Source organism: Molossus molossus, unplaced genomic scaffold, assembly GCF_014108415.1.
Source record: "Molossus molossus isolate mMolMol1 unplaced genomic scaffold, mMolMol1.p scaffold_m16_p_9, whole genome shotgun sequence".
NCBI lineage: Eukaryota > Metazoa > Chordata > Mammalia > Chiroptera > Molossidae > Molossus > Molossus molossus.
Window position 1 is genome coordinate 50775181 of NW_023425403.1, and position 14234 is coordinate 50789414.

The window sequence follows — 14234 nt, forward strand, 5'->3', positions numbered from 1 at the left end:
AGGCCATATATGAAAGACCTACAGCCAACATCATACTCAATGGGCAAAAACTAAAAGCATTTCCCTTAAGAACAGGAACAAGACAAGGATGCCCACTTTTGCCACTCTTATTTAACATAGTACGCGAAGTCTTAGACACAGCAATCAGACATGAAGAAAAACTAAAAGGGATCCAAATTGGAAAGGAGGAAGTGAAACTGTCATAATTTGCAGATGACATGATATTATATGTAGAAAACCCCCAAAACTCCATCAAAAATCTACTAAACTTAATAAATGAATTTGGCAAAGTAGCAGGATACAAAATTAACGTCAAGAAAACGACAGCATTCTTATACACCAATAATAAACTCACAGAAAGAGAAACTAAAAAAACAGTCCCATTTATCATGGTGGCAAAAGAATTAAGATACCTAGGAATAAACTTAACCAAAGAAATAAAGGACCTATTCACAGAAAACTACAGGTCATTGAAAAAACAGAGGAAGATATAAAAAAGTGGAGGCACATACCTTGTTCATGGATTAGAAGAATTAACATAATGAAAATGTCCATACTACCCAAAGCAATCTATAGATTCAGTGCAATCTCCATCAAAATACCAATGACATATTTCACAGAATTAGAACAAATACTTCAAAAGTTCATATGGAACCAAAAAGACCCCGAATAGCTACAGCAATTTTAGAAAAGAAGGACAAAGTTAGAGGGATCACATTACCATATTTCAGGTTATACTACAAAGGCACTGCAATCAAAACAGCCTGGTACTGGCACAAGAACAAGCACATAGATCAATGGGACAGAATAGAGAACACAGAAATAGACCCAAGACAACATGCTCAATTAATATTTGACAAAAGTGGCAAGCGCATACAGTGGAGTAAAGACAGCCTCTTTAATAAACGGTGTTGGGAAAATTGGACAGCTACATGCAAAAAAATGAAACTAGACCATCAACTTACACCATACACAAGAATAAACTCAAAATGGATAAAATACTTAAATGTGACTCATGAATCCATAAAAATCCTAGAAGAAAATGTAGGCAACAAAATTTCAAACATTATATGCGGCAGAATTTTCACTGATACATCTCCTAAGGCAACAGAAACAAAGGAGAAAATGAACACATGGGACTACATCAAAGTAAAACACTTTTGCACAGGAAAAGATACAATCATCAAAATGGAAAGGCAACCCACTGTATGGGAGAGCATAACTGCCAGTGATATATCAGATAAGGGGTTAATTTCCAATATATATATAGAGAGAGTGCTCATACAACTCAACAAAAGGGAGACAAAGAACCCAATTAAAAAATGGGCCGAGGAACTAAATAGACACCTCTCCAAACAGGACATACAAATGGCTAAGAGACATATGAAGAAATGCTCAACATCACTAATCATCAGAGAGATGCAAATTAAAACAACAGAGGTATCACCTCACACCTGTCAGAATAACCACCATCAACAAATCATCAAAGAACAAGTGTTGGCAAGGGTGTGGAGAAAAGGGGACTCTAGTACACTGCTGATGAGAATGCAGACTGGTGCAGCCACTGTGGAAAACACTGATGTTACCTCAAAAAATTAAAAATTGAACTGCCATTTGACCCAATGATCCCACTTCTAGGAATAGACCCTAAGAAGCCAGAAACACCAGTCAGAAAGAATATATATACCCCCATGTTCGTAGCAGCACTATTTACAATAGTTAAGATCTGGAAACAGCCCAAATGTCCTTCAGTAGATGAATGGATAAAAAAGTTGTGGCACATATACACAATGAAGTACTATGCAGCTGTAAGAAAGAAAGATCTCTTATCCTTTGAGACAACATGGAGGGACCAGGAAAGTATTATCCTAAACGAAACAAGCCGAACAGAGAAAGACAAGTATCATATGATCTCACTTATTTGTGGAATATAATGAACATAACAGTCTGATGAATGGGGTAGTCCCAGAGATGTGGACGTGGGGTATAGATTGACAATCCCCTGAAGAAGGGGTGTGGGGGGGAGATAAACCGCAGAACTTATATGCATGTATGCATGAACAATGAACATGGATAACAAAGCTGGGGACAGGATGGGGAGGGCGGGGTAGGGGGATATCAGAGGAGGAAAAAGGAGAAACATCTGTAACAAAAATAAAGTAAATAAATAAATAAATAAATTTACTCATCCATACAAAATGCCATATCCTATCTAGTATGGTTAAATTGTGTTCCTTATATTAAAGTTTAACATTTCTGCACATGAAAAGTTGTATGCACCTTAATGTGTTCATTAGTAAACACAATACACTAAAGATGATGTAGCACACCCACAGTTCATTGCAGCATTATTCACAATAACAAAGAGGTGGAAGCAGCCCAAGTGTTGGATAAACAAAATGTATCTATATACAATATTCAGTCTTAAAAAGGAAAGAAATTCTGATATGCTACAACACAGATGAGCCTTGGGGGCATTACGTTGCTTGAAATAAGCCAGTCACAAAAAGACAAATACTGCTTTCTTGAATAAAATTCTGGGACTTGTTAGGATTCATCTGCTGAAAGAAAACATGGAACTTTACATCTTTTGCTATATAATATTTGTTATTACCATTGGAAAATTATAAGACATTAAAGCTGGAAAGAACTTTACAAATTACACTTTATAGGTGAAGAAAGTGAAATATAGACTTTAAAACATGAAATTATTTGCTTAAGATAATACAGTTAAGTCATTATGAGAACTGGAAAGAGAAACTGTCTCCAGACTCCCTCTATCCTTTTTAATTTTTTTAACCTCACCCGAGGACATTTTCCCATTTTTTTGTTCAGATAGAGTAGGGGGGGGGGGGGGGAGAGAAACATCGACGTGAAAGGGACACATTGAGTGGTTGCTTCCTGCACAACCCAACCAGGGCCCTGGGCTGGGGACAAACTGCAACCGAGGTACGCACCCCTAGCGGTAACCAAACCCGGGTCTCTCTGGACCGCAGGCCGACGCTCTAACCGCTGATACAAACCAGCCAGGGCCCTCTATCCTCTTAATAAATGGACTTAACTCTAGAATTCCTCGTCTCTGAACTGCACTGTTTAATATGCTGCCACCAGGGGGAAGCAGGTGTGTCAGTCTGGTATTCTAAAACCCTGGATTTAAGGCCCCAATACATTTCTATTATCTTTTCCTCCTATCCCCAAAATATTTATGCACATTTATAAGACTATTAATGTCAATAAGCATAAAGTTTAAAGGATATCCATTACTTTGTAAACAAAAATACTTGGGTGCAATGGAGGTAACATTCTTTCTAATCCTTCACTATTTTTTATTTATTATAATCAATCCTAATTGATATAAAGATTAATTAATGTTAGTTTTATACCAAAAATGACAACCACAGAAACCTATCCCATTTCTTTACATTTGGAAACAAATTTTCCTAGTACTTGGCCTGTGAGGCTTCAGACCACAACCTGAAGCCCATCTGGCAATTTGTCCTCTGTCTTCCTTTCTGTGTCAAGATCAGTGTTTCTCTCTAATGCCCCTGGGTTACCAAGGAAGGTCTCTCAGCAGGTTTAACCCTCCAGCAACTTTTCACAAGTGAAAAACAGAGAGGGTCTAGTCACAAAACAAAACCTAAATGGACACCATTCTTCCAATTACATGACAGTAATTTCCACTCTGTTTTTAAATGTAATATTACCAACCGGGACCTCAAACTATAGCAGCTAGTGGGCAAAACTTGAATTTAAAGACAGATCCTCCCATTGTAATGACCTTGTGCACTGTGAGATTTTCAGAGTTCCAACTAATGAGAGGTGTGAGGGATGCCATTAGCAGAGCTGTTTCGGTATTTAATCCAGTAGCCAACTTCATACTTTCAAGCAATAGTGACCAATGACCATGGTCCCTAAATTATTCAAGGTTTTACTGCTGCCTCAGATACATGGGAGCAGTCCATTTTAAAACTTAAACAGTGTTCACTATAATTAAAAGGCATTCAAAGAAATTATTCTCTGCTTACATCCATTTATTCTCCTGTAACTAATGATTCACCAATTAATCTAATCTAGCATAAAACTGATGGCCAAAGCAATCATGGCACTATTGGTTACTAATGGAAAAATAAGAATGAGACATGCACAAGAAGCATATAATGAATCAATTACTGCAAAATGCATCATGTACTCAGATACTATTCTGTAATCCTTTGCCATATATATAATGTATCAACTGATGAGATTTAAGAAAGACTCCTATCTACATATTCCAATTTTAATTACTTTTCCAATACAGAATATTTACTATACTTAAATGTAGACTATTACCAGAAAACTAGAAATATTTACTTTTATAATAGGTATATAAAATAAGCTTAATTCAGTAATTTATTCAAGAATTGTTAGAAATAATTTTTATAATACTAAAAAAACAGAAATCATATCATTAAAAATAAAAACAACATACCTATTCAGATGGCTCAAATAAAAAAAAACTGACACTATCAAGTGCTGACAAGGATATGGAGCAACTGGAACTCTCAAGCATTGCTAGTGGGGTTACAAATGACAGGGTACAGCCACTCTGGAAAAAATTTTGGCAGTTTCTTATAAAGTGAAACAGACATTTACCATATGACCCAGCTATCCCACTCCTGGGTTCTGTCCGAGAAAGATGAAAACTTTTGATCAAATAAAAACTTATAAACAAATTTTATAGCAGATCTATTCATAATAGCCAAAAACTGTAAAGAATTCAAAAGTCTTTCAACAGTGACTGGATACACAAACTGTGGTACATATTTAAGATGAAATACCATTTGGGAATAAGAAAGGATACACACATGAATGAATCTCAAAGATGTCGTCTGAGTGAAAAAAGCCAGTCTCAAAGGTTCCACACTATATAATTTCATTTATATGACATTCTGGAAACAGCAAAACTTATGAAGATGGAACTAGGTCAATGGTGGTCAAGAATTAGGGGTAGAATGAGGGTTTGACTGTAAGGAGAGAGAATGAAGGAGAACTTGTTATGTTTTGTTTTCTGGGTTTCTTTTGGTGATGGAGTTGCTCTGTATCAGGACTGTGATGATGGTTACATGAGTAAATCAGCTTTAAAACTCATAGGATTATATGACTAAAAAGGTCATTTTTTTTGCCCTGGCCAGTTTTGCTCAGTGGATAGAGCATCAGTCCATAGACCAGAGAGTCCCAGGTTTGGTTCCCACTAAGGGCCCATACCCCGGTTGCAGGTTGTCCCCGACCCCGGTTGGGGTTGTGTGGGTGGTAACCTCTCAATGTGTCTCTCTCACATGGATGTTTCTCTCTCTCTTCCTCCCTCTCTCCCTCCTACTTTATCTGAAGATAAATGCAAAAATGTCAAGTAAGGAGGACACACACAGAAAAAAAGGTCAATTTTACTTTATGTAAATTCAAATAATAACAATGAAAGAATGATAGCATGCAACTACTCTAAAATACTAGGTTAAAAATAAAAGGTAAAGGTATCTACTATTATTAAAAGACATTTAAGAAATGTATAATCAAACACAATGAATGGGCTTTGTTTTCATCCTGATTTGAACAAACCACAGAGTTTTTTAGACAACTGGGTAAATCTGAAAACAGTATTAGATGATATAAAGGATATTTTGTTCCTTATTAGGTAAGATTGTAGTTATGTAAAAACTAAACTTGTAAACAAAATTCACATGAAAATATTTAAGAGTAGAATGATATGATTTCTGGTATTCACTTCAAAATTCTCCAGAAGTAAGCAAACAAACAAAAACTAAAAAAAGAAAAAAGAGTTGCAGGAAGGGGGAGAAGGGCAAACAGAAGAAGTACGGCGAAGCCAGAATGGTGTGTGGGTTTCTGACGCCATGCAGGTGGATGAGGGTTCACTGTACTCTACTTTAAATATGGTTGCAAGTGTTTATAATCAAATGCTGAGAGAGAGAAAAAAACAGCAATTCTGTCTTCATTAATACTCCCAAGAATGCCACTTAACTGTTCTTTATTCATTCATAAGATATACTAATCCCCTCTCATGGTTTTCATTAGACTTTTATAATCTGCATCTAACTTTACAGAAAATCAAATCAAGGGAGAAAGAGTAATTCAAAGCAGGCAGTCGTGAGTCTACTAAAAAATAATGGGCTTAAAGAATGCTTTTCAAATCTCATTTAATGCTTGTAAATTCGTAAAACCATCATGTGATGCAGAAATCTTAATAATTTTCCCTAACTTTGCTGTGTGCTCCCAAGTACAGATGACAACAACAGGAAGAGACAAACGCTTAAAAAGCGAAAAAGCAGACATACCAGTCTGAACAAATGGACAAGGGTACAGCACAATAGGAGAAGTATCTCTCCAATTTACTCTGGCATAACTCAAAATGTCAGAGTTCTATAAAAACACTCCCAAGTAACTAGAAATGAACTCTCTCTGACTGGCTGCCTATTACATGGAAGACACTACTGGGGAATCAAAATGAGGAATTCTTGTTTCTCAAATAATCAGCATTATTAGATGAGAAAATACTAAAAATTTTAGTATAATTTTTGTTTAAAGTAGTCCAACACTGTTTAAGGCTAGAGTACAGAAACAATTACACCGGTAAAAATAATAGAAAAAACTAAAAGTTAAAATAACTGCAGCAGTAAAAGTCCTATCAGGGTGCAGGTAGATGTGACCTATGGAGTGGAGGAGGGCAAAGGAGTGAATCAAAATAGGTTTTTGACAGCCCATCAGTTGAGCTCTAAAGAATGGGTGACATTTCACACATAGAGTCAATGACTCCTGTCACTCAGAAGTCTCTCTTACTAATGCTGAGGAAGGAGGGGCCCATAGAGTCTAGAGCAGAGTCCAGAACAGAGTCTAGAGCAAAGTCCAGAACAGTCTCGAGCAGAGCCATGGCCTCAGTGTGGAAGAGCAATGGAAACAAGCTCTGAGAATTATGAGCACCAGGTAGTAATGCATCGGACTGCCCAAATGTCTGGAGAGCTGCCCTGACCTTGTAGCAGCTATTGGATTATAAAATGCTCATGGCCTAATCCCCAGAACTTGTGAACATGTTACCATGCATGGCACATGGGACTTTTCAGATGTGATTTCAAGTTAATGGCCTTAAGATGCAGAAATGATCCTGGATTATCCAAATGGGCCCAATCTAATCACATGAGTCCTTAAGAGTAGAGCAGCTTTCCTGGCTTGGGGTAGAGAGAGAGCTGTGATGGTGTTGGAAGGGTCAAAGGGATGAAATGTGGCTATCTTTCAAGGAAAGGGAAAGGGCCAATGAGCCAAGAAATGTGGGATGAAAACTCAAGAAAGCATTCTCCTCTAGGGCCTCCACGTAAAGACACAGCCCTGCTGATGCCTTCATTTCAGTTAATGAAATCCAGCAGCACTTAGGAACCTTCTCCCAGTTGTTAGGCCTTAGCCTTTGCCCTTTCTCTCCTGTCCCCAACGAAGGGTACTTGCATTTCATTAAAAAATGCAATCCTCCAAATCTCCAAAAGCAGTCCATGTGAGGTCATGACCCCTACTACATATATTCACTTAACACCACCAACACCTCTCTACCTTAGTCCTTGCTATTTGCAATTATTCTCTTTTTTTAGTTTACATGTATTGAGTATATACTAAGTGACACGTAAAGAATTTTTCATGGGTTTTCTCATTCAGTTCTCCCAACGACCTTATCAGGTAGACATGATTGTTATGCCCATATTTTAAAGAGTTCAAAATCACCTGCTAGTAAATGGCAGAGCCAGGATTTAAAACCAGGAAGTCTGACCAAGGAGTTGGTCCCCTTAACCATGATAGTATCTGTCTCCTAAGTGAGAAACGTAAGTTCCAAGATCTTGTGCATTTATGGACACAAAACCTCTGCTGTTTAGCACAGAAACCAATAATAGTTGCTGAATATGAACCAATGGGGCAAAGACAGTTTTTTTCCCCCCACTATTCTTTTTTTAAAGAAAACTTTATTATGAGTAAAAAACATACAAAAACAAAGTAATGATATAATGATCTCCCAAACACCCATTCTCCAACTTAAACTTGTCAACATAGGGCCAATCTTAATGCTAATATTTAATCAACTTAGTATTATATTATCTAGTAGAAATAGCCCCCTTCAAGATTATTCTTTTTCAGAATCACATGTTCTTAGCTCTCATCACATGTTCATTTATCTGTGTTAACGCAAATTTAAAAAAAACAAAAAACCTTGAGATGGTTATTATCTTCCTAAGCAAAACATAAAGCAGAAAAACTGTAAAGAGATTTGATGTTTTTCCCTATATAAAATTAAAATTTTCTGCAGAGCGTAAGAAAACAAAAAAAAGAAAAAAAAAATGGGGAAAAAGTTGTAACACACTATATGACAAAAGACTAGCATTCTTAGTATACAAAGAATTCTTACAAATCAGTAAGAAAAAGACCACAACTCAATGGTGTGTTGTCTGGAAAAGTGGATACAGAGATGAACAGTTCTTAAATGACAAAAAGACAAGAGCTGCCACCTGACAGTATTTGTCAATGCACTTTCCCTGGTACTCTAGAATTTAGGAGCAACAAACACTATACAACAGAGGAAAAACAATTCTCACCTGTAAGCTTGTTTCTTCAAAACCGTGTGACCCTGAAATCCAGCACCACAGTAAGTCTGAGAGTGAAAAGATTTTGACTTCAGAACACTTCCAAACAGGACACATACTTCCACCTTACAGCATAACCAGAAACCCCGGTTTCCAGTTCTCAGGCCTGCTGGGGATGAGAAGAGAGGATGGTGGGTGAAGGAAGTTGTTTACATGACAAGGGGCTTAAAAACCAAATTACCCAGCCCCTGTTGGACGGCATCTTGGGCCTTGGATTGGGCCCAAGGAAGAAAGGTACTTCCATTCAATGAGAAAATGTGGTCTGCCAGCCAGAGGATGCCTTGAAGTAAGGAAAGTTCCCGCTGATCTAGCAGAGTGGTTCAAAGTTCTCAACCTCCTTGAGAAAAAAGCAGCTATATCCTTCCCTCAAGCAAGGAAAATAAGATGAGAAAGGAATAAGTGTATTTTCAGTCACCAGGCAAAGACTATTTCATGAAAAATGAGTTTTCTGGATGAGGGTGTCCTAGTCTTTTAAGGTCATAAATTTATATTTAAAAAATTCGAACCACATCTGCCAAAAATGGTAAACTTAAACTTAAGCCTTTAGATCTAACTTCCAGCTAACAGAAAATATAGGGGATAGAGGAGCAAGCTAAACCACACTACACAAAAAGGTGCATAAATTCAGAATGTGAGGCATCTATAGACAACAAGTGACAGCAATAAATCTTTGGCATTAAGGAAAGTTTGGCATCTGCCTGGGTTGTGAGTTTGATCCCCAGCCCAGTTGGAGGTGTGTGGGAGACAACCAATCAATGTGCCTCTCTCACGTCAATGTTTCTCTCTCTCTCTCCCTCCCTCCCTTCCATTCTCTCTAAAAAAAAAAAATCAGTGCAAAATATCCTCGGGTGAAGATTAAAAAAAAAAAAAAAAAAAAAGAAACTCACAGGTACCAAGTTAGACCAGTGATTTTCAATCTTATTAATTTCATGGCACACAAAACTAGTTAATAAAATTCTGTGGCACACCAAAAATAATATATTTTTGCCAATCTGACTAGAAAAATAAGTATAAATTTGATTAATTCACACCAAACAGCAGTGTTGACTATCATTTTTTATTTGACAATCTAAGGGAAAAGAGGTCAGTGCTGCTGACTAAATAGTCAGGTATTGCATGTTTTAAAAATTCTTACTGCTTATGGGTTGAAAATCACTGCTTTAGACAATGGTCGGCAAACCATGGCCCAGCCCACCAGTGGAGTTTAAAACAAAAACCTGTGAAAACAAAATTTTATTGGAACACAGCCACGCTGATTCATTTACATATCGTCTACGGCTACTTTTGCAGGGCAAGGCAGTTGAGTAGTGGCAACAGAGAACATGTGGCCTGCAAAACCTAAGAGAGTCAGTCATCACTTGGCCCTTTTTAGAGAAAGTTTGCCAAACCCCCATCCTGGATTGAAAAAGACAACAGATAATCTGTAGGACTCCCTGTTTGGCCCATGTTTGGACTGTTGATTCACACAGACCAACAGTAAGAATATGTGCGTTTCTGAGGCAATCAAGGAAATCTGACTGTGGGCTGGGTTTTAGAAAATGACAGGGAAGCCCTGGCCGGTTTGGCTCAGAGGTTGGAGCGTTGGCCTGAGGACCATGGAGTCCCGGGTTCAGTTCCTGCTAGGCCCTAGCGGCTAGGGGCACATACCAAAAAAAAAAAAAAAAAAAGTTAAAAAAAAAAAAAAATGACAGGGAATTATTGCCAATTTGATTAGGAGATGACAATGCTATTATGGTAATATAAGAAAATGCCCCTTTTTGGAGGTGCCTACTGCACTATCTAGGGGTGAAATACTGTGCTGTCTGGAAGTTAGACTGCTGCAACAACAGCAAAAAGTCGAAGCAGATATGGCCAAAAAAGAAACTGTTTGAACAAACTATTAAATCTATTTGATGTATATATTAAAGTTCATTATATCATTCCCTCCACTTTTATGTTTGCTTTAATAAAAAAGAAAAATAAATCAGAATCTTGATCAAAAAGAAGTTTATGGCCACACAGCCTTTTTCTCCAGGGATGCCTCCCTCCCACCCCACCCCACCCCTCCTTATACTGAGTCTAACCTCAACATATCTTTTGCTCCCATATCTCTGAACATAGTTACATTTTAAACTTATCTTTGTTCATGGTGTCTACCATCAGGACTGCCCTATTACACTCTTCTGCCAATGAAAATTCTACTCTCTGCTCAAGGTCCACTGCAAACATGACCTTCTCCAACACCTCTGGGGAGAACTCATCTTTGTGCTCCAACAGCAGACTGCCCATTTAGCATGCATTCCACCCTTCTCCACACCTGAGCTCTTTACCATGTCTGTCACCTCATAATGCCATACAAACCATGAGACTTGTAGTGACCAGCTCTCTTCTGTAAACCCACTGGAGAGGTATAACATCTTACACAGAGCAAGCTCTGCCTATCAGCTATCAGGTCCAATCTAAAACAAGGCTTTCTTGCTCTGAGCAGTTTCACTGACCAAGAGGGAGACCTTCAATTAAAGAATGAGTACAGTCGGCCCTCGTTTACTGTGGTTAATCAGTTCCAGACTCAACTACGATGAATTTCCGCGAAGAAGGATTCTTTATTTACACACAGTTGTCTCTTCAGGGAAGTCGAAGCGCGAAGTGGTGAGGACAACTGTACCTGTTAAGCAAGATGCTGGTCATGTTTAACCAATGCTGTCTTTTTTTATTTTATTTTTTATCCTCACTAATGGACATTCTTCCATTTTTTTGTTCAGATAGAGTGGGAGGGAGAGAGAGAGAAACATCGATGTGAAAGGGGCACATCGAGTGGTTGCCACCCACACAACCCAACCAGAGCCGGGGACAAACTGCAACTGAGGTACGTGCCCTTAGCGGGAACCAAACCCGGTCTCTCTGGACTGCAGGCCGACGCTCTAACCAGGCCGACGCTCTAACCACTGAGCCAAACTGGCCAGGGCACTGATGCTGTCTTTTTATACAAATTTTTTAAATATGTTTTTCTTTATTGATTTGAGAGAGAAACATCCATGAGAGAGAACATGGACTGGTCGCCTCCTGCATGCCCCCCACTGGGGATTGGGCCCACAACCTGGGCATGTGCCCTGACGGGAAATCAAACCAGCGACCTCTTGGTGCATGGGCTGACGCTCAAGCAGTGAGCCACACTGGCCGGGCTAACCAATGCTCTCTTAATAAAATCTCTAATAACTAAGGTTTACCCCTGGCTGAGGAATGTTCTAGGGAAAACTGCTAAGATCATTTGGTTTTGTCCTCTTGTCATCACATTTCCTTGAGACCTGTCCCTCTGCAAACACTGCTGCCTGTACCATGCCAGCCTGCAGGGTGCCCTACCCCCTCCTACACACCCTGGCTAACTGGGTACAAAGTCTTTCACTGACTCCACCTGGAACAGTTGACACAGGTTGGAACTTTCAAGAGATTTTTTTTTTTTTTTTATCCTCACCCAAGGACATTTTTTTTGATATTTTGTTCAGATGGAGTGGGAAGGAGAGAGAGAGAGAAAGAGAAACATCAATGTGAAAGGGACACATCGAGTGGTTGCCACCCACACGACCCAACCAGGGCCAGGGACAAACTGAAACCGAGGTACGTGCCCTTAGCGGGAACCTAACCCGGGTCTCTTCAGACCGCAGGCCAATGCTCTAACCGCTGATCAAACCGGCCAGGGCTCAAGAGATCTTACTAGATAAAGAGAAAAATGAGCAGATCACTTTAAAACTTAAACAGTATCAGTTATTGCTTGGCCGGTGTGGCTCAGTGGACTGAGTGTTGTCCTGTGGCCTGAGAGAGAGATCCAGGTTTGATTCTGGGTCAGGGCACCTGCCCGGGTTCGGGCTCCATCCCCAGCTGGGGTGTGCAGGAGGCAGCTGATCCTTATTTTTCTCTCACATTGATTTTTTTGAACTATAGAAATGATCCCTGGAAGTATAGTCTTTCACATTGATTTTTTTCTCTCTCTCCCTTCCTTTCTCTCTAAAAAAAAAAAAATCAAAATAACATATATAGAAAAAAACAAAACAAACAAAACAAACCACCATTTCAGTTTCTATCCCTGATCTAGTCTACCTTCTGCTGCCTGTTATCTAAGGCCTGCATGAACCACCATCCTCTCTAGGACCAGTGTTAATAGTTAGGACCTTCATTAGCAAGGTCAACAGGTTCAAAATATTCCTGAACAAAAATCCACCAACTGGAAAATGTAACCTTGCAAACTCTGCTTCTGAAATACAATGCTCTCTGCCAGGTAGTTTGCTTAGGAGTTTCTAGTTTCTCCTGGGAGTCAGTTCAAGTAAACAAGACATTTGGGGAAAACGAGGACAACCTGCAGGAGCTCTTTATATTAGCATTTCAGCAAATTATATGAGACTGAGGAAAAACAGTCTTCAATTAAAGAAAAATTACGTAAGTATGTGAGCAATTAAGACCTACACTTTAGCCCTGGCCAGTTTGGCTCAGCAGTTGGACCATCCGCCTGCGGACCAGAGACTCCCCGGTTCGGTTCCCGCCAGGGGCACATACCAAAAAAAAAAAAAAGACCTAAACTTTGTACAGGTCAATCCAACTGATTTAGAGATACCCCTTAGTTTGTAATACATGATTTCTCCCTGGGACAGGTACCAAATTAATCATCTGCTTTTAAAGAAATGGCTGCAATTAATTTTCTTATCACTTCAGTATTAACAAAGTAAGCTTGGCGTCAAGAAGGTCCGTTCAAAAAGCCGCGCACCTATGTGGGGCTTCCAGAGCGGTCGTGGGGTCATCTTTGGCCAACAGAGTGAAATAGCAATGACCGTATTTTGTAATCAAGGCAGTAAGAGAAACTGCTCCAAATGTCAGTTGTGTCAACGGCTCCAAAGAAAACTAAGCTCAAAAACTGGCAAAGCCAGAAGTTTTTAGATTTCTTTTGGAGCTTTCGGTCTCCTCACAAACAGGAATCTCTAAAATTCAAAACAATTCTGAAAAGTGTTAAGCCTCATTCAACTGAGAAACCCTTTCCAAACCACCTTCGAAGCCTCCCCCGCGCTAGCAGGAACAAGCAGCGCGCACCTGCCGGCAGCCCTCGGTGCTGCGGCCCGCGGGGCAGTGTCCGCCGGGCCGAGCGGAGCAACGTGGGAAGGCGTTCAACGTCCCGGAGGCCGCCGCGCCCGTTCCCAGCCCGGCTCCTCCCGCTCCTCCTCCCCGCACCCGGACTCAGCCCCGAGCCACGCGCCGCGCAGGGACAGACGGCCCGAGTCCTTGGGGTCCCCGGGGCAGCCGCGCAGAAAAGGCGGGGCAGCTCCCGGTCCCCGGCTCGGCCCGAGCCCAACGCCTCACCTGCCGCAGAGCTCGGCGCCGTCGGGAGAGCCGGGGGCAGAGCGGAAATCTCGGGCGGAGACTGCTACTGCCGCCCCGGGAGGCCGCCCCCGGCGGCGCCCCCTGGAGGCGGGACGCGGGACCAGCCCGCTCTGACCAGGCGCCTAGCTGTGGGCCCAGTGCCCCAGGGCCGCGCTGTCCTGCGGCTCCTCGCCGCAGGCGGGTATGCTTTAGCTCGGCGCACCTGGGCGCTCATGAGCCTCGCCT

At 40.5% G+C, this 14234-nt stretch overlaps 1 protein-coding gene across 2 annotated transcripts in view; it reads right to left on the reverse strand.

Annotated features, from left to right (window-relative positions):
• GGACT (gamma-glutamylamine cyclotransferase) overlaps positions 1 to 14023 on the reverse strand; it is a 68208-nt gene extending 54185 nt beyond the window's left edge. The window contains exons 1-2 of one of the 2 annotated variants that reach the window (XM_036250631.1): positions 13989 to 14023; positions 8619 to 8775 (exon numbers count right to left, since the gene is read on the reverse strand). The gene's annotated coding sequence lies outside the window, so the exon portion shown is untranslated. The remainder of the gene's footprint in view (positions 1 to 8618; positions 8776 to 13988) is intronic. The other variant, XM_036250632.1, reaches the window with a different exon arrangement.
• Between the last annotated feature and the right edge of the window lie 211 nt (positions 14024 to 14234).